Source organism: Panthera onca, chromosome X, assembly GCF_046562875.1.
Source record: "Panthera onca isolate mPanOnc1 chromosome X, mPanOnc1 haplotype 2, whole genome shotgun sequence".
In the NCBI taxonomy this organism is placed as follows: Eukaryota; Metazoa; Chordata; class Mammalia; order Carnivora; family Felidae; genus Panthera; species Panthera onca.
The window spans coordinates 112,321,239-112,343,144 of NC_138357.1; the positions used below are offsets into that span (position 1 = coordinate 112,321,239).

The window sequence follows — 21,906 nt, forward strand, 5'->3', positions numbered from 1 at the left end:
GTAGGAGACAAATTGTTTAATCCTTATCTAATAATTGACAGACTACAGAGGCATAAAGGTGGGGAGTGGGAAAGGAAGATTGCTTTCTTTCTCCATGGATTTTTGTCTTTGTTTTCCTGAAATGGGTCTTATTTACTTCTAGGAAAATTGGCATATTAAGGATGCTCATACCAAGTGGAACAAATGACTTATTTTCACTGACCAGGAACTGTATCCTGAAGGAGAGAGAGACGTAAGTTTGTCACTACTTTTGACATTTTCTTGATTTTGAAAGGAAACTTAGTGATTTTGGTGATCTAATTAATGAAAATATTTTCCTTAGTTTCTCTTCAGCACTGTTTGAAATATTTTGTAGCACAATGCAAGGTACCATTTATTGATTTTTCATCAAGAGCATCTACTCTGTATATATTTTGTGCTAAGCATTATTACAAAAATGAGTAAAATATGGTTGCTGTCCTCAAATCCTATAAACCAAAGCATACCAGTATATATTTTTGATATAATATAGCAAGCAAAATGACAGAGACATACAAAAGTATTTTGAGTATATTCCATAATATGGAAATATGAATTCATACCAAATGAATAAATAAGCATCTTTCTAGATTATAAGATGGCAATGTAATTTGTACATTGTACAATAGGCTAAGCTTTGTGGATAAACTAGTGAATATAATGGATATGGCTCATGACCCTAAAGAGTTACAACATAGTTGTAACATAGTGAGAAATATACAATATACAAGTAGACAAATGCAAATTATGAAAAGTACTGATATGATATGTACAAGGTATAGTGATAGAGAATTATTGAGATGAGGAAGAGAGGAAACTCCTAAAGGTGATCAGAGAAGACTTTTCTGACTAGGTGACTTCTTAGGCACAGTCTTAAGATGTAATAATATAAGCAGGAAAAGATCAGAAATAGCTCATTCAAGGGGAAGTAAAATCATGTGTGAAGTCCAGGTGGCAATAAAGAATTTGAGGTGATTGAGGAACAGAAGGAAATTACTGTGGCTGAAACATAGTGAATGAGCAAAGGCATAAAGGAGGCTAGAGAAATAGGATGGGGTTGGAGAAAACAGGATCTTGTAAGTGTGTGGTAACTAGTTTGTAGTACAGTAAAAAGACATTAAGACTTGTAAGCAGGTCAGAAAAATGATCTGATTTATATTTGTAAATTAAGGAGGGGGACTTCTTTTTCCAGAAGGATCAAGTAGAGGTACCTTTCCCTATTATTCCCACTAAATACAACTAAAAACCCTGGACATTATGTATAAAACAAACATACGACTTTGAAAGAAGTAAAAGGGGGATCATTACTGCCTGGCAAGGATGAGTGTTCCAGTTCCCACTTGGCCTTGTCTGATACCACCATGACAGGGGCACTGGAGTGCTATGCTACATCCTAGCAAAGTAGAAGTGTAGGCTCCCTACTTTGCCTTTGCTGGCATAGGTGGGGGTAGGGTCACAGATCTTTTCTGTTGTATTTGGCTGGAGCAGAGTGGTTATTATTTTGATGTTTTCTACTTTGCTAGGCTGCCCCTTTCCTGGTCACTTAGCTAGAGAGCAGGCTCTTCCTGAGATTTTTTTGTTTGCACCTTCCAGGTTTCCAGGGTGCTGCGTTATTCAGCTCTGTAATATATGAGCAAAAATGTAAAAACCCAGAGAACTCACCAGCATGTCATTCCTTGCGTCTGAGTTCCATTGCTGGTTTTATTTCTTCTCTTTTTGAAATAATAGATATTACCAAATCTAGGGGCACCTGGGTGGCTCAGTTGGTTAAGCGTTTTACTTCGGCTCAAGGCATGATCTCAAGTTCAAGACTTTAAGCTCCGCGTCAGACTCTGTGCTGTCAGCACAGAACCTTCCTGGGATCCTCTGCCCCGACCCCCCGTCCTTCCCCTGCTTGTGCATGTGCATCCGTACTTTCTCTCTTAAAAATAAACATTAAAAAAAATTACCAAATCTGAACAACAAAGAGGATATAGATTTTAAAAAAAGAATAGAGCCTCAGGGACTTGTGGTACAAAAATAATAGATCCAGAATTCATGTCATTGAAGTCCTGTAGGAGAAGGGAAAGAGGGCAGGGTTGAAAAAGGACTCAAAGAAATAATGGCTAAAAACTTTCCAAATATAACTAAAGACATAAACCTATAAATTCAAGAGGCTGAATGAACTCCAAACGGGATACCCAAACAAACCCACACCAAGACATGCCATGGTCAAATTCCTGAAAACTAAAGACAAAGAAAAAAATCAGCCAGACAGAAACAGTACCTTACTCATAGGGGGAACATGATTTAATAGCTTATTTCTTATCAGAAACCATAGGATCCAGAAGGATGTCAGCCAAATGGCTACCTGGAAGCTCCAAGTTCTTGTTCCCCCACAGAAACATTAAAAAACAACAGTAACAACAACAAAAACCCCAGAAATTCACATGCAAGAAAATGAATATGGATACTTACCTTATACCATATATAAAAACTAACACAAAATACATCAGAGATATAAGTGTAAGAGCTGAAACTATAAAACTCCTAGAAGAAAACATTGGAGACAATCACCAGGACATTGAATTTGGCAGTGAATTTTTAAGTATGACAACAAAAGCACAGGCAATGAAAGAAAAAATAGATAAATTAAGAACTTTTGTGCACTAAAGGACATTATAAAAATAGTGAGAAGACAACCTATAGAATGGGAAAAATGTTTACAAATCACGTATCTGATCAGGAATTAATATCCAAGGGTGCCTAGCTGGCTCGGTTGGTAGAACTCTTGATCTTGAAGTTGTGAGTCCAAGCCCCATGTTGGTTGTGGAGATTAAAAAATAAAATCTTAAAATATAAAATCTTAAAAATAAAATCTTAAAAAATAATGAAATATCCAGAATATAAAAAGAACTCTTACAAGTTAAAAACAACAACAACAAAATAACCCATCTAAAAAAGTGAGCAAATTCTCACCATCATTAATTATTAAGGAAATGTACATGAAAACCACAATAAGATACCACTTTACACTCATTAGGTGAGCTACTACGAAAAAAAAAATTGGTGAAGATGTGGAGAAATTAAAACTCTTATGCATTGTTGATGCAAATATGAAATGGTGCAGCCACTGTGGAAAATGGTTTGGCATTTCCTCAAAATATTAAAAATAGAATTGTCATATGATTTAGCAATTCTACTTCTAGGTATATACCCAAACGAATTTAAAGCAGAGACTCAATCGGATACTTGTATACCAATGTTCATAGAAAAATTAGTCACAATAGTTAAAAGGTAGAAACAACCCAAATGTTCAACAGATGAATATATAAACAAAATATGACATATACATACAATGGAATGTTATTCAACCTTAAAAATGATTGGAGTTCTGGGGTGCTTGGGTGGCTCAGTTGGTTAAGTGTCTGACTCTCTTGATTTCGGCTCAGGTCTTGATCCCCAGGTTGTAGGATTGAGCCCCGCATCAGGCTCCGTGCTCAGCACGGAGCCTGCTTAAGATTTTGCCTCTCTCCCTCTGCCCCTCTCTCCTGCTCTCTCTCTCTCTCTCTTTCTAAAAAAATAAAAATTAAAAAAAATATTTTAGGGGCTCCTGGGTGACTCAGTCGGTTAAGCATACAACTTTGGCTCAGGTCATGATCACGCTGTTTGCTGTTCATGAGTTTGAGCCCCGCGTTGGGCTCTGTGCTGATAGCTCAGAGTCTGGAGCCGACTTAGGATTTTGTCTCCTTCTCTCTCTGACCCTCTGCTATTTGCGCTCTGTCTCTCCCTGTCTCTTAAATATAAATAAACATTTAAAAATTTAAAAAAAATTAAAAGAAAATTTTGAAAAATGGATTGGAGTTCTGACACATGCTGTAACTTGGATGAACCTTGAAAACACTATGCTAAGTGAAATAAGTCAGACACAAAAGGACTACTATTATGATTCCACCTGTTTGAGGTACCTAAAATAGGCGAATTTATAGAGACAGGAAGTAGGATGGTGGTTACTAGGTGCTGGGGGGAGGGTAGTATGAGGGGTCAATTTTTTAATGGATGTTTTAGAAATGGGTAGTGGTGATGGTTATACAACATTGTGAAGGTACTTAATGCCACTGAATTTTACACTTAAAAATGGTTAAATGGTAAATTTCATTATGTCTATTTTATCACAATAAAAAAATTCTTAGAAAAGGCAAAAAAAAGGAGGAAACTGTAAAGTCCAGAAAGAAATGTTACGTTTTTCACATCCTGAAAGAGCCATCAACCCAAAATTCAGAATTCTGTATTCAGCAAAAATATCCTTCAAGAATGAAGGATAGATCAACACATCTTCAAATGAAAGACAAGAAATTTTGTCAGCAAGTCCACCCTAAAAGAAGGACTAAAGGAAGTTCTCTAAACAGAAAGGAAATGATAAAAGAAGGAACATCCAGATAGAAGAAAGAACACACTAAGCAAAAATATGGGTAAATACAATATAATATAAACTTTCCTTCTCTTGTTTTTTAAATTATGGCTGATGGTTGAAGCAAAAATTATTACACTGTCTAATATAGTTCTCAATGTGTGTATAGGAGATATATATATATATATATATATATATATATATATATGATTAGTATAAATGAAAGAGAGTGAAGTCATACAAAGAGAGGTAAGGTTTTTAAACTTCAGTATAACTGGTAAAATGATGATACTAGTACGCTGTAATAAGTTATGTATGTATAATACCTAGAGCAACCACTAAAAAGTTGTACAAGATATACCCCTAAGGGGCGCCTGGGTGGCTCAGGCAGTTAAACGTCCAACTTCAGCTCAGGTCATGATCTCATGATCTGTGGGTTCGAGCCCCGCATGGGCCTGTGTGCTGACAGCTCAGAGCCTGGAGCCAGCTTCGGATTCTGTGTCTCCCTCTCTCTCTGCCCCTCCCCCACTCACGCTCTGTGTCTCTCCCTCAAGAATAAATAAACATGAAAAAAATAAAAAAAAAAGATATATGCTTAAAAACACTATTGATAAAATGAATTTCTAAAAAATATTCATGTAACCCACAGGAATATAGGAAAAAGAACAAATGAAAAACAGAACAAACAGAAAAATAAAATGACAAACTTAAGTTCCAACAAAATAATTACCTTAAATATAAATGGTCTAAAATCATGAATGAAAATGGAATTATTACAACCAATCCCTCAGAGATACAAACAATTATCAGGGAATACTATGAAAAATTATATGCCAACAAATTGGACAACCTGGAAGAAATGGACACATTCCTAAACACCCACACTCTTCCAAAACTCAATCAGGAGGAAATAGAAAGCTTGAACAGACCCATAACCAGCGAAGAATTTGAATCGGTTATCAAAAATCTCCCAACAAATAAGAGTCCAGGACCAGATGGCTTCCCAGGGGAGTTCTACCAGACGTTTAAAGCAGAGATAATACCTATCCTTCTCAAGCTATTCCAAGAAATAGAAAGGGAAGGAAAACTTCCAGACTCATTCTATGAAGCTAGTATTACTTTGTTTCCTAAACCAGACAGAGACCCAGTAAAAAAAGAGAACTACAGGCCAATATCCCTGATGAATATGGATGCAAAAATTCTCAATAAGATACTAGCAAATCGAATTCAACGGCATATAAAAAGAATTATTCACCATGATCAAGTGGGATTCATTCCTGGGATGCAGGGCTGGTTCAACATTCGCAAATCAATCAACGTGATACATCACATTAACAAAAAAAAAGAGAAGAACCATATGATCCTGTCAATCGATGCAGAAAAGGCCTTTGACAAAATCCAGCACCCTTTCTTAATAAAAACCCTTGAGAAAGTCGGGATAGAAGGAACATACTTAAAGATCATAAAAGCCATTTATGAAAAGCCCACAGCTAACATCATTCTCAATGGGGAAAAACTGAGAGCTTTTTCCCTGAGATCAGGAACACGACAGGGATGCCCACTCTCACCACTGTTGTTTAACATAGTGCTGGAAGTTCTAGCATCAGCAATCAGACAACAAAAGGAAATCAAAGGCATCAAAATTGGCAAAGATGAAGTCAAGCTTTCGCTTTTTGCAGATGACATGATATTATACGTGGAAAATCCGATAGACTCCACCAAAAGTCTGCTAGAACGGATACATGAATTCAGCAAAGTTGCAGGATACAAAATCAATGTACAGAAATCAGTTGCATTCTTATACACTAACAATGAAGCAACAGAAAGACAAATAAAGAAACTGATCCCGTTCACAATTGCACCAAGAAGCATAAAATACCTAGGAATAAATCTGACCAAAGATGTAAAAGATCTGTATGCTGAAAACTATAGAAAGCTTATGAAGGTAATTGAAGAAGATTTAAAGAAATGGAAAGACATTCCCTGCTCATGGATTGGAAGAATTAAATATTGTCAAAATGTCAATACTACCCAAAGCTATCTACACATTCAATGCAATCCCAATCAAAATTGCACCAGCATTCTTCTCGAAACTAGAACAAGCAATCCTAAAATTCATATGGAACCACAAAAGGCCCCGAATAGCCAAAGTAATTTTGAAGAAGAAGACCAAAGCAGGAGGCATCACAATCCCAGACTTTAGCTTCTACTACAAAGCTGTCATCATCAAGACAGCATGGTATTGGCACAAAAACAGACACATAGACCAATGGAATAGAATAGAAACCCCAGAACTAGACCCACAAACGTATGGCCAACTCATCTTTGACAAAGCAGGAAAGAACATCCAATGGAAAAAAGACAGTCTCTTTAACAAATGGTGCTGGGAGAACTGGGCAGCAACATGCAGAAAGTTGAAAGTAGACCACTTTCTCACACCATTCACAAAAATAAACTCAAAATGGATAAAGGACCTGAATGTGAGACAGGAAACCATCAAAACCCTAGAGGAGAAAGCAGGAAAAGACCTCTCTGACCTCAGCCGTAGCAATCTCTTACTCGACACATCCCCAAAGGCAAGGGAATTAAAAGCAAAAGTGAATTACTGGGACCTTATGAAGATAAAAAGCTTCTGCACAGCAAAGGAAACAACCCACAAAACTAAAAGGCAACCAACGGAATGGGAAAAGATATTTGCAAATGACATATCGGACAAAGGGCTAGTATCCAAAATCTATGAAGAGCTCACCAAACTCCACACCCAAAAAACAAATAACCCAGTGAAGAAATGGGCAGAAAACATGAATAGACACTTCTCTAAAGAAGACATCCGGATGGCCAACAGGCACATGAAAAGATGTTCAACGTCGCTCCTTATCAGGGAAATACAAATCAAAACCACACTCAGATACCACCTCACGCCAGTCAGAGTGGCCAAAATGAACAAATCAGGAGACTATAGATGCTGGAGAGGATGTGGAGAAACGGGAACCCTCTTGCACTGTTGGTGGGAATGCAAATTGGTGCAGCCGCTCTGGAAAGCAGTGTGGAGGTTCCTCAGAAAATTAAAAATAGACCTACCCTATGACCCAGCAATAGCACTGCTAGCAATTTACCCAAGGGATACAGGAGTACTGATGCATAGGGGCACCTGTACCCCAATGTTTATAGCAGCATTCTCAACAATAGCCAAATGATGGAAAGAGCCTAAATGTCCATCAACTGATGAATGGATAAAGAAATTGTGGCTTATATACACAATGGAATACTACGTGGCAATGAGAAAGAATGAAATATGGCCTTTTGTAGCAACGTGGATGGAACTGGAGAGTGTGATGCTAAGTGAAATAAGCCATACAGAGAAAGACAGATACCATATGGTTTCACTCTTATGTGGATCCTGAGAAACTTTACAGAAACCCATGGGGAAGGGGAAGGAAAAAAAAAAGAGGTTAGAGTGGGAGAGAGCCAAAGCATAGGAGACTGTGAAAAACTGAGAACAAACTGAGGGTTGATGGGGGGTGAGGGGGCGGGGGTGGGAGGGAGGGGAGGGTGGGTGATGGGTATTGAGGAGGGCACCTTTTGGGATGAGCACTGGGTGTTGTATGGAAACCAATTTGACAACAAACTTCATATATTGGAAAAAAAAATAAAAAAAATAAAAAAAAACTGAGAACAAACTGAGGGTTGATGGGGGTGGGAGGGAGGGGAGGGTGGGTGATGGGTATTGAGGAGGGCACCTTTTGGGATGAGCACTGGGTGTTGTATGGAAACCAATTTGACAATAAATTTCATATATTAAAAAAAAAGCTGACTTAGAAAATAAAAATAAATAAATAAATAAATGGTCTAAGTACACCAATTAAAAGATATGTGGAGTGATTGAAAAAACATAACCCAACTATATGCTATCAGAAACTCCAAAGATAACAATACAGGCAGGTTGAAAAGTAAAAGGATGGAAAAAGATATTTTCAACAAATGTTAATTAAAAAAATGCAGGAGTGGCTATATTAATATCAGATAAAGTAGATGTCAAGGAGGGAAAAAAACTAAAGGAGAAAAGTAGAGGTGCTGGTTTATTCATCTTACATGGGAAACAGTGATGGGATATTTTATATATTTGATGGTAAAGAAAATAAACATGTAAATATATTCTTTAAAGTTACAATGGTAAGCAACACATGAGCTGAAAATAATCATATTGGAGGGAATGGATGAACAGTATAGGTATGGTATAGATTAGTTAAATCCTGTTTTGCCCTGGAAGAATGTCCATGGATAATGTCCTAAATTAGCAAATCTATTAATAGTAACAACAGCTTAAATGAGTTAAAATAGGAATACAGGAGAGTGGGGCAAAGTACTACGGCTTTCTCATTTAAATCCTTCTATCCTACTTGATTGTTAAATCTCGTGCATGTATTAATGTAGCAAGCATTTAAAAAATATTTTAAATAAAACCAGAAGTGTCTACTGTGACTGACTAGAGCATAAAGACTGAAATTCCATGCATGGTGGTCGAAATAGTTTACAGCCAATTTAGTTTTTCTGGTCATTTCCTAGAACACTTTGTTTTAACCACATGAAAAAATAGTCTTGTGTGTCTTATCATCTCTTCTTCAAGTACACTTCTCAGCCATCTAGACCCTATTGAAATGTAACTTCCTCTTTGGAGCCTTTTCTAAATCAGCCACTCTCCATCCCCGGGGACAGAATTGTTATCTCCTTTCCAGCATGTTTTTTTTCAAATTCTGCTTTTGTATGCAATGGGGTATACAACCTTTTGAGTTTTAATAAGTAAATAGAAACATAAATTCTGGGAATTCAAAATAGAAAGCATTTCACATATTCACAGGGAAAAAGTAAAGGAATTGTGTATAAGAAAATATGGGGACAACCACATTAAAAAGGGACGTTTGTTAGTAGTAAAGTACAGTCTGTCCCCCTGGCAATTCTAATGGAGCACATTTCATGACAACTCGTCCTCTCTCCCTGACTTCATGAAGATTCACCATATGTCTTCTAAGTCAGAAACCTTATATTTAGAACAATATATTATTTCTAAGCTTGACTGAAGCAGCACATCTTTTTAGTTATAGCAGGTAAACTTTTTCCCATGTCATTATTATAAGTTAGCACAATTTTCATGGGATTTGGAATGTGATAGAAGAAACTGGAATCAATTGATAATGAGATTCTGACAGCACTTTCTTGTTTCCCAAGCAAATAACTTTTAGCAGAAGTCCTATATGACAGTATAATTACCAAGCCTTTTTCCATTGGTGAATGGCTACTTTTATATTCTACAAAGGAATCTTAGTTTTTGGTTTATTTCATGGTAGATTATGACCATTAAGAGAAAGAGTGAACTATAGTTTATTGTCCTTTGAATGTGTCCAGATTTTAAATTGGTATCAAGGATTGGTTATTCTAATACAATGACTTTTATAGTACCAGATGTCCAGAAATTTGGAAATGACAATTTGAGGTTTTACATCTGCTTAGGTATTAATCTGAATATGTGAATTCAAAGGCAAAGTTAAGTATGTTTTCAGTAGCAAACGTTAATTTTTATTGAAGTATATGTTCTCATCAAAATTATCTCAGAGCAGCTGCATAATTATGTTATTACAACTTATATTAGAATAAATTTCATATAAAATTATGAGAATAGTCATAAGCTTCCCAGGATATGTAGAATTGCAAAGCAATATGATGCATTTAGAAAGAGAGCTAAATTAGGAGTGAGAAGAATTGGACCGCCTGTGTAAACTTCAAGTTCAATGCTCTGTAATGTTGGGCAAATCATATAACTCTACTAACCTTCAGTATTTTTATCTGCAAAATGGGTATTCCCATCTCTCAGAACTATCATAAAGCTCAAATGAGAAAATATATTCAAAATCACTATAAACTATACAAATATAAGCTAATATTTTTTCAGGTTGCATAGAATTCATAGCACAGTCTTCTAAATATCTTCAAAATTGGCAACCTTTTTTTTTTCTTTAAGGATAACTTTACTAATCAAAATTTATGTGAAACCATGTCTACCCAGTGAAGTTGATGCTGCATTTAGCTAATACTATTTTTGGTTAAGGAAGAAAAAATAAATAGCTATAAAATGGACATTTTTAGAAGCATGCCACATAAAATTACTGAAGGCAATTTTTTAAAAGTTCCAAAAATGTTTTGAGTTATATTAGCATCCAAAAGATAACAAGGCTTAACACTAATAGGTTATACTTCTTTGGTTATGTTTCTTAAAGGAATATGTTTATCTACATTTTACTAATGTTTCCATATAAGTTCCTATGTTATTTTATCTTTTTAAAAAAATATTTATTTTTTAATTTACATCCGAATTAGTTAGCATATTGTGCAACAGTGATTTCAGGAGTAGATTCCGTAATGCCTCTTACCCATTTAGCCTATCTCCCCTTCCACAACCCCTCTAATAACCCTCTGTTTGTTCTCCATATTTAAGAGTCTCTTATGTTTTGTCCCCCTCCCTGTTTTTAAATTATTTTTGCCTCCCTTCCCTTATGCTCATCTGTTCTGGGTCTTAAAGTCCTCATATGAGTGACATCATATGATATTTGTCTTTCTGTGACTAATTTCGCTTAGCATAATACCCTCTACTTCCATCCACGTAGTTGTAAATGGCAAGATTTCATTCTTTTTGATTGCCAAGTAATACTCCATTGTTTTTATGTACCACATTTTCTTTATCCATTCATCCCTCAATGGACATTTGGGCTCATTGCATACTTTGGCTATTGTGGATAGTGTTGCTATAAACATTGGGGTGCATGTGTCCCTTAGAAACAGTACACCTGTATCCCTTGGATAAATACCCAGTAGTGCAATTGCTGGGTCATAGGGTAGTTCTATTTTTAATTTTTTGAGGAACCTACGTACTGTTTTCCAGAGTGGCTGCACCAGCTTGCATTCCTACCAACAGTGCAAAAGAGATCCTCTTTCTGTGCATCTTTGCCAACATCTGTTGTTGCCTGAGTTGTTAATGTTAGCTATTCCAACAGGTATGAGGTGGTATCTCACTGTGGTTTTGATTTGTATTTCCCTGATGATGAGTGATGTTGAGCATTCTTTCATGTGTCGGTTGGCCATCTGGATGTCTTCTTTGGAGAAGTGTCTATTCATGTCTATTGCCATTTTCTTCACTGGATTATTTGTTTTTTGGGTGTTGAGTTTGATAAGTTCTTTATAGACTTTGGATACTAGCCCTTTATCTGATATGTTGTTTGCAAATATCTTCTTCCATTCTGTTGGTGGCTTTTTAGTTTTGCTGAGTGCTTCCTTGGCTGTGCAGAAGCTTTTTATTTTGGTGAGGTCCCAATAGTTCATTTTTTCTTTTGTTTCCCTTGCCTCCAGAGATGTATTAAGAAGTTGCTGCGGGCAAGATCAAAGAGGTTTTTGCCTGCTTTCTCCTCGAGGATGTTGATGGCTTCCTGTCTTACATTTAGGTCTTTCATCCATTTTGAGGTTATTTTTGTGTATGGTGTAAGAAAGTGGTCCAGGTTCATTTTTCTGCATGTCGCTATCCTGTTTTCCCAGCACTGCTTGCCGAAGAGACTGTCTTTATTCCATTGGATATTCTTTCCTGCTTTGTCAAAGATTAGTTGGCCATACGTTTGTGGGTCCATTTCTGGGTTCTCTATTCTGTTCCATTGATTGGAGTGTCTGTTTTTGTGCCAGTACCAGACTGTCTTGATGATTACAGCTTTGTAGTATAGCTTGAAGTCAGGGACTGTGATGCCTCCTGCCTTGGTTATCTTTTTCAAGATTGCTTTGGCTATTTGGGGTTGGGGCTTTTTCTGGTTATGTACAATTTTTAGGATTATTTGTTATAGCTCTGTGAATAGTACTGGTGTTATTTTGATAAGTATTGCATTGAATATGTAGATTACTTTGGGTAGTATTGACATTTTAACAATATTTGTTCTTCCTATGCAGGAGCATGGAATCTTTTTCCATTTTTTTGTGTCTTCTTCAATTTCTTTCATAAGCTTTCTATAGTTTTCTGTGTATAGATTTTTCACCTCTTTGGTTAGATTTATCCCTAGGTATTTTATGGTTTTTCGTGCAATTGTAAATGGGATCAATTCCTTGATTTCTTTTCTGTCGCTTCATTGTTGGCATATAGGAATGCAGCCGATTTCTGTGCATTGATTTTATATCCTGCAACTTTGCTGAATTCATGAATGTGTTCTAGCAGTTTTTTGGTGGAATCTTTTGAGTTTTCCATATAGTGTATCGTGTCATCTGCAAAGAGTGAATGTTTGACTTCCTCCTGGCCGATTTGGATGCCTTTTATTTCTTTGTGTTGTCTGATTGCAGAGGCTAAGACTTCCAATACTATGTTGAGTAACAGTGGTGAGAGTGGACATCCCTGTCTTGTTCCTAACCTTAGGGGGAAAGCTCTCAGTTTTTCCCCATTGAAGATATTAGCGTTGAGTCATTCAAATATGGCTGTTATGATCTCGAGGTATCCCCCTTCTGACCCTACTTTCTTGAGGGTTTTTATCAAGAAAGGATGCTGTATTTTGTCAAATACTTTGTCTGCATCTATTGAGAGGATCATATGGCTCTTGTCCTTTCTTTTATTGATGTGATGAATCACATTGATTGTTTGCAGATACTGAACCAGCCCTGCATCCCAGGTATAAATCCCACTTGGTTGTGGTGAATAATTTTTTTAATGTATTGTCGGATCTGGTTGGCTATTATCTTACTGAGGAATTTTGCATCCATGTTCATCAGGGAAATTGGTCTATAGTTCTCCTTTATAGTGAGGTCTCTGTCTGGATTGGAATCAAGGTAATGCTGGTTTCATAGAAAGAGTTTGGAAGTTTTCCTTCCATTTCTATTTTTTTGGAACAGCTTCAAGAGAATAGGTGTTAACTCTTCCTTAAATATTTGGTAGGATTTCCCTGGAAAGCCATCTGGCACTGGACTCTTGTTTTTTGGCAGATTTTTGATTACTAATTCGATTTCTTTACTGTTTATGGTCTGTTCAAATTTTCTATTTCTTCCTGTTTCAGTTTTGGTAGTGTATATGTTTCTAGAAATTTGTCCACTTCTTCCAGATTGCCCATTTTATTGGCATATAATTGCTCATAATAGTCCTTTATTATTGATTTTATTTCTGCTGTGTTGGTTGTGATCTTTCCTCTTTCATTCTTGATTTTATTTATTTGGGTGTTTTCCTTTTTCTTTTTGATCAAACTGGCTGGTGATTTATCATTTTTGTTAATTTTTTCAAAGAACAATCTTCTGGTTTCATTGATCTGTTCTACTGTTTTGTTTTGTTTTTTTGTTTTTTATTTTTTGGTTTCGATAGCATTAATTTCTGCTCTAATCTTTATTATTACCTGTCTTCTGCTAGTTTGGGGGTTTTATTTGCTGTTCTTTTTCCAGCTGTTTAAGGTGTAAGGTTAGGTTGTGTATCTGAGACCTTTCTTCCTTCTTTAAGAAGGCCTGATTGCTATATACTCCCCTCTTATGACCGCCTTTTCTGCATCCCAAAGGTTTTGGGCTGTGGTGTTATCATTTTAATTGGCTTCCATGTACTTTTTATTCCCTCTTTAATTTCTTGGTTAGCCAGTTCATTCTTTAGTAGGATGTTCATTAGTCTCTAAGTATTTGCTACCTTTCCAAATTTTTTCTTGTGGTTGATTTCGAGTTTCATAGCATTGTGGTCTGAAAATATGCATGGTATGATTGTGATCTTTTTGTACTTGTTGAAGGCTGATTTGTGTCCCAGTATGTGGTCTGTTCTGGAGAATGTTCCATGTGCACTGGAGAAGGATGTATATTCTGCTGCTTTAGGATGAAATGTTCTGAATATATCTGTTAAGTCCTTCTGGTCCAGTGTGTCATTCAAAGCCATTGTTTCCTTGTTGATTTTTTGATTAGATGAACTGTCCATTGCTGTGAGTGGGGTGTTGAAGTCTCCTACTATTATGGTATTACTATCAATGAGGTTCTTTATGTTTGTGATTAATTGATTTATATATTTGGTGTTTCCACATTTGGCACATAAATGTTTACAATTGTTAGGTCTTCTTGGTGGATAGACTCCTTATTTATGATATAATGCCCTTCTGCATCTCTTGATACAGTCTTTATTTTAAAGTCTAGATTGTCTGATATAAGAATGGCTACTCTGGCTCTTTTTTGTTGATCATAAGCATGATAGATGGTTCTCCTTCGCCTTACTTTCAATTTGAAGGTATCTTTAGGTCTAAAGTGCATCTCTTGTAAACAGCATATAGATGGATCTTGTTTTCTTATCTATTCTGTTACCCTTTGTCTTTTGATTGGAGCATTTAGCCCACTGAAGTTTAGAGTGAATACTGAAAGATATGCCGTTATGTTATTATGTTGCTTGTAGAGTTGGAGTTTCTGGTGGTGTTCTGGTCCTTTCTAGCCTTTGTTGCTTTTGGTATTTATTTATTTATGTATTCATTCATTCATTCATTCATTCATTCATCTCTTCTCCCCTCAGAGAAGTAGGATGTTCATTAGTCTCTAAGTATTTGCTACCTTTCCAAATTTTTTCTTGCGGGGCTGGTTTAGTGGTCACAAACTTTTTAAATTTTTGTTTGTCTGGGACTCTATCTCTACTTCTATTTTGAATGACAGCCTTGCTGGATAAAGAAGTCTTGGCTGCATATTTTTCTGATTCAGCCATTGAATATATCCTGCCACTCCTTTCTGGCCTGCCAAGTTTCTGTGGATAGGTCTGCTGCAAACCTGATCTGTCTTCCCTTGTAGGTTAAGGACCTTTTTTCCCTTGCTGCTTTCATGATTCTGTCCTTGCTTGAGTATTTTACGAATTTGACTATGATATGTCTTGTTGATGGTCGGTTTTTGTTGTATTAATGGGAGTCCTCTGTGCTTCCTGAATTTTAATGTCTTTGTCTTTCTCCAGGTTAGGAAAGTTTTCTGGTATGATTTGCTCACATAACCCTTCTACCCTTATTTCTCTCTGTTCCTCTTCAGGGACCCCTGTGATTCTGATGTTGTTCCTTTTTAATGAGTCACTGATTTCTCTAATTCTTAAATTGTGCTCTTTGCCTTAATCTCCCTCTTTCTTTCTGCTTCATTATTCTCCATAAGTTTGTCCTCTATATTGCTGATTCTCTGTTCTGCCTCATCCATCCTTGCCACTGTGGCATCCATTTGAGATTGCAGCTCAGTTATAGCATTTTTTATTTCATCCTGACTAGCCTTTGCTTCTTTTATTTCTGCAGAAAGGGATTCTAATCTATTTTTAACTCTGGCTAGTATTCTTATTATTGTCATTCTAAATTCTGGTTCAGACATCTTGCTTATATCTGTGTTGTTTAAGTCCCTGGCTGTCATTTCTTCCTGCTCTTTCTGTTGAAGTGAATTCCTTTGTTTAGTCTTTTTGAAGGGAAAAAAGGTATTAATGAGGTAAAAAAATTAAAATTAAAAAATATTAAAATTAAAAAATTAAACACACATGCACACAAAATCGAATAAATGATGCTAGATCTTAGGTGTTTTTTGGTCTGGGTGTTGAAAGAGGCTTGTAGATTAGAGAAAAAATGAGAAAGAATAAAATAAAAAAAGGAAATCATTTGACAATTTGAAAAATTAATACACTGAAGGAGACCCAAATGAAATGATGGAAGTAAAATAGAATTTGAAAGAATTTACACAAAAGTAAAAAATATAGTAGAAAAAATTTAAAGAAAAATATTTTTAATGACAATTGAAAATAAAAATGAGTTTTTTCTCTTTCTGTATTGAAAAAAAAAAAGAAAAACGAAAGAGAAAAAAGAAAAAAAAAGAAAGAAAATTTAATAGATGGACCAGTTAACAGACTGAAATATGACTGAAATTACTTCATTTTCCCCTAGAAGTCAAACTATGAAGCACTTTATAGTCCGTAAACTAGGTAGGCGGAGAGCCTTGTGTTTAAGAGTGAGGTTGGCCCAGTTGGGCAGGGCTTAGTGTAAGGGCTCCATTCTCCACTGGATGACGCTGCTTAGTTTATTGGGGTGGATTGTTGTGGTGCTTTAGGTGCGTATGCGCTTGGGCAGGGAGAAAATGGCGTCACCCAGCTACCCAGTCTCTAGTATTGGAATTCTGTTCTCCCTGATCAGCAATCGCACACCCATCCTTTGTCTTAGGCTTTTGTTCCATCCCCGCTTCCACACGGTCGGTGACCGATCCCCAGGCAGCAATTCCCTCCTGAGTTTTGTCTCAGATGCAGCTGTTTCTCCTGACCCCTTACCTCCAAGGGACTGCGGCTTTGACCCATTCTTCATCTCTGCGGGAGGGTCTCACCAAGCAATGGCCAGCCATACCCAGGAACTTTCGTGGGACCATGCTGCTGCCAATGCCCAGAGACTGTGGTCTGGTGCCAGCCCGCCCCAGAAAAAGTTCACGTGATCATGTACCAGCAGCGTTTCAGGGATTATGGAAAATCACAACACACATCTGGTACCAGGCTTCACCCTTAGCTACCTTGTTTCAGCACCAGCAAATGTGGTTCTCCTGGGTCCACTGGTGCCTTGCCCTTGGGGGATCCACACAGCCTCTACCAGGTGTCCTCCCAGCAGGGGAACTGGTTCTCCCCATGGATAGGGTTCTCCCCCTTTTCCTGTATTTTCCCCCCACCAGTCTTGGTCCTGTCTCTGTATACCAAAGCAGCTCCCTGCCCTCCTCTGGCTTCTCTCTCCCCCAGTTCACCTCTCTGCGCCACATAAATGCTGAATTCTGTGGTTCAGGTTGTGCAGATTGTTGTGTTATCCTCAGATCCGTTTTCTAGGTGTGTAGGATGGTGTAGTGTTGGTCTGGCTGTATTTCATGGACACAAGACACAGAAAAAACTTCCATGCTGTTCCTCTGTCTTTGCTCCTCCCCCTATGTTATTTTATCTTAAATCTACAAGTTTGTTTTAAGATATTACTCTGTAGAATTTTAGATATCTTAAATCTACATGTTTGGTTTAAGATACTACTCTATGGAAGTTTAAGGTAGAGCACAAAATAATCAAGTAAATTTATGTTTGTTTAAAATGAGACATATAAATTATTCAGTGATTATGTATTTTATCCTGTGTGGGTATATAGGAAGGTAAATAATTGACCACCTCCTGTAAACTATTTCTTTTGTCAGGATTATGAGTAAAGATTTGAAGAGAAAGGAAGAGAGTGGAAAGGAAAATGTTTGAATTACTGAAGTACTGATTCAATGTGAACATATTCAAATGTATACCAGCATAAAACAAAATTGTCTTAAAAGGGTATACCTTGCTTTTGTTTTCCATATATGTAAATACACTTTCTTCAGGCTGATTGAAAGTAAACTGTGGTTCAGTCTTCCCCATTTCAACCTAGGTACCTATAGTTCCTACAGAGCATTGTCAGAATCCTCACATGGCATGGGGAGACAGAAGTCAGAGAATTATTGTAAGTAATTTTCTCAGAAAAATATTGTGCCATGCTTAGAAAATGTAGAAATTCACTTCCTTAATGGCACAGCTTCTGGTATGCATAATCTCATGGAAGAAGAAAGACTGATCACATACAAAATATATTCCTGAACAGGAATATGAAGTTGTAGTTAGTAGGGAAAGATAGGTAATAAAGATGATGGAATTAATGAAAACCAATATTTAGTTTAAAAAATACTATTCAGAAATTATATGAGGTACCCATTGTGATCTTGTTTTGGGGGAAGGGATATTGTTTTCTGATATGCAGTATGTTTCTCTTTTATCATGGCTTTTTAATATAGTATTGGTTACCCAATTTTTCTTTGTTCATTAAAACATAAATATGTAACAAATAGAAAGGCATTAAGTCTCTTTTAAAAACTGTTTAGTGTAATCAAAAGTATTCTAATAACATGCAGTGTACCTGATTTTTAGTATTAAAAAGATACTTGGGTTCTAATGGAATCTTACCAAAGTTTGGTTCAGCAGCCATATAAAAATAGAAAATCTTTTAACACTAATTTATCTGTTTTGGTAAATCACAGAATAAGCAAACTAAAGCAAATATTCATACAAAGATTTCTTGTATCCATTTGACAAAGATGACTCCAACTGATACCTGCCATTTATACAATTGTGTTTTGCATTCACTTTGAATTAAAAAATTAAATCATTTGGTAACACTTTAGTTATGCTTCTTACAAGTTGGTTTCTGCAGATTTAATATAGCTGCCATTATCACTGTAGGGGAGGAAAAATAATTTTCCCTCTACCCTTCTGAGCTCTTAGCTGAGACCCCTATAACCAAAGGCAAATTAATAAAAGAGGTAGCTTTAGGATCAGGACTAAATACTATCTTAATAGGGAAAGAGGAGGCAGGTCATAGGCTTCTTAGGGGAGACTAAATGATTTTTAGGGAAGGTAGGCCCTTAAGAGAATAGTTGAGAGGTATGATCATTTGTGACAGAGTTTGAATGAGTGTAGTGTGGACTTCTAGTTTTTTCTCCTGTGATGAGTCGGTCCTATCTGGTTGACAAAACTTCTGGGGAGGGGATTTGACAATTGAGTTCCTTTGGAGGATTTATCTTCATAGGAATTTAGGGGAGTTCAGAGAAAACCTTTCCCTGCATTTTCCTCTTTAATCACTTTAGGTTAAAAATAATCAATATACCAAGCAGCATATTTTGAGGTGGCATATTTTGCTACCCTTCATCACCTTAGATATTTCCTACAGTGAAGGCTTTTGATGAAATCTATCAAGATTGGTAGAGAAAATAAAAAACTTAAGGTGAGTAGAACTTATGTAAAAATTTTCCTGTAAACTGATTAGAAAAATATTCTCAAGCAAAGAGATTTATGACAATTTGACTTTGATTGTTCTGCTTTAATGACCTTTGTTTTACCAAATGAGTAATCAAAACCTATTGTTTCCCTATTCACCAATATCTAATGATTTCCTCAGATATAGATAGCAGCTAAGCTCTACCATCAAGTAATTTGGGAGGAGTACCAATATCATCAGTGATCATTTGAATTGGGATGGGCTGCTTTATCAGGTAAAGACACTTCCGGTTGCATAGATCTGTGATTAAATGCAGTGAATTTGCATGCCTCAAATCCAGGCAAAAAACGTGGCCAAAACATTTTGCTGTTCAAGATAACTGAGAATTAATGTACAGACACATCAGCATCATGAGCAAAAGGTTTGATTATTTCAGAAGAAAATCTTGCTGTCATAGCATCGTCATTCAAGAAAAATTTTTAACTACCTATAGAGATACATAAAAGATTTTTCTAGGGGCGCCTGGGTGGCTCAGTCGGTTGGGCATCCGACTTTGGCTCAGGTCATGATCTTGCGGTCCGTGAGTTCGAGCCCCGCATCAGGCTCTGGGCTGGCAGCTCAGAGCCTGGAGCTTGTTTCGGGTTCTGTGTCTCCCTCTCTCTCTGACCCTCACCTGCTCATGCTCTGTCTCTCTCTGTCTCAAAAATAAATAAAACATTAAAAAAAATTAAAAAAAAATAAAAATAAAAGATTTTTCCAGAATGTGGGGCACCTGGGTGGCTTAGTCAGTTAAGCATCCGACTTCAGCTCAGGTCATGATCTCAGAGTTTGTGAATTCAGGCCCTGTGTCAGGCTCTATGCTGACATGACAGCTCAGAGCCTGGAGCCTGCTTAGGATTCTCTGCCTCCCTCTCTCTCTGCCCCTCCCCCACTAGTGCTCAGTCTCTCTCTCTCTCAAAAATAAAAAAAAAATACATGTTTAAAACAACTAAAAAAAAGATTTTCCAGAACAAATAAGAATCATTGAAGTAGAAAGCAAGCCTCCTAGAAAGTTGTTTGCACAATCAAATCATATGCATGGGCTCATTGAAACAGAAGAAATCACCATGCAAGCTGCTCCTTCCCATATAGTTATCATATAAAGACTTGAGGTATTTGTACGTATATAATCAGCAAAAGTGTTTATGATAGTTGGCCAAAATTTTCAGTTCCGTTTAAAGATACTGGAGAAATGAAGAATATCTGTGGTTATATAATGGGTATATATTTCTCAGGCTGCAAACTCAGTTGTGATAGCAGTTTGGGATCCTGGATAGGATCCTGGAACAGAAAGAAAGACTTTAGTGGAAAATTTGGTGAATTTTGGATAAAGTCTTTAGTTAATAATATTGTACCAATGTTAATTTCCTGTTTGTGATAATCAAACTATGGTTATATAAAATGCTAGTGATAGGGGAAGTAAGGTGATGGATAAAGGATATGAGGGAGTTCTCTGTACTACTTTTGCAAATTTTCTGTAAGTTTAACATACATATGAATAGGGAAGCTTTACTATTTATATAACTAAATGTAACCTCTAAATGAAGTTCCCAGAAAATTTTATCTAGTAACAGAAAAATTATGTCTGAGAAAGTTTTATTTGGTCACAGGCAGGTTAAATTGGTTACTTTTGTTATTTTTCTTAAGGAAGTTCACAAGTTTCACCTTCTCCTCTCCAAGATAGATGTAAAGCTGGAAGGAAGCTTCAACAATATATGAAAGAGCAAGGAGAGAGAGCAAGTGCGTGTGTGACCAGGGGAAGGGCAGAGAGAGAGGGAGAGAAAGAATCCCAAGCAGGCTCTGTGCTGTCAGCAAGAGCTGGAAGCAGGGATCAATATCAAAATCGTGAACATAACCTGGCCTGATATCAAGAATCAGGCGCTTAACCAACTGAACCACCCAGGCGCCCCTACACAGTATTCTTTATATTCTCTCAAATACTCACACTTAAGGCAGGATTCTTTTTAGCACTTAGAGGCAAGGACACAGTCCTCCACTACACCTGGCTGTCTTGTTTTTGCTCTTCAAATTTTCCTTTCTTCTTTGCCCTGCAACATTTAATGCTTTTATTTTACGGGGAGGAGGAGAAAACTTATGAAGCCAGTACACTTTCTAAGTCTTTTAGTCTTATATATAGATCTTGACTTTGCTTTTTATTGAAGTACAATTAAATACATTAGCTAAATACTATGTGTGTACTGCTCAGTTTTGACAAATGCATAAATTTATATAACCTATACTATCATTAAGACCCAGAACATTCTCCTAACCATAGAAAGTTGTTTTATGCCTACCTCAGTGAATGTCCCTCAGAATAACCATGATCTGATTTCTATCATCATAAGTTAGTTTTGTCCATTCTAGAATTTCATAGAAGTGAAATTATAGAGTATGCATTTTTTGTGTCTTGTCTTTTATTCAGTATAATGTTTTTGAGGTTCGTCCATATTGGGATGTGGATGTGTAGTCCATTTCTTTTTGTTTCTGAAATATCCCTGAGAGGAAATATTATGCCTCAAGGTTTTATGTGTTGTTTTTAATTTTAGTTATTTAATGCATGATTTTAAAGTCATATATTTGTGTTTTAATTTACTCTATCTAGCTGATCAATATCAATCTGTTTGTGGTATATAACTTATATTCAATAATGAAATTCTATTTTGTAATTTTGTACATACA

At 36.5% G+C, this 21,906-nt stretch overlaps 1 protein-coding gene across 4 annotated transcripts in view; it reads left to right on the forward strand.

Moving 5' to 3' along the window:
* Positions 1-21,906, forward strand: part of LOC145714231 (uncharacterized) — a 524,195-nt gene that overhangs the window by 7,329 nt on the left and 494,960 nt on the right. For all 4 annotated transcript variants that reach the window (XM_081793481.1, XM_081793478.1, XM_081793480.1 and 1 more), the window contains exon 2: positions 143-232. The gene's annotated coding sequence lies outside the window, so the exon portion shown is untranslated. The remainder of the gene's footprint in view (positions 1-142; positions 233-21,906) is intronic.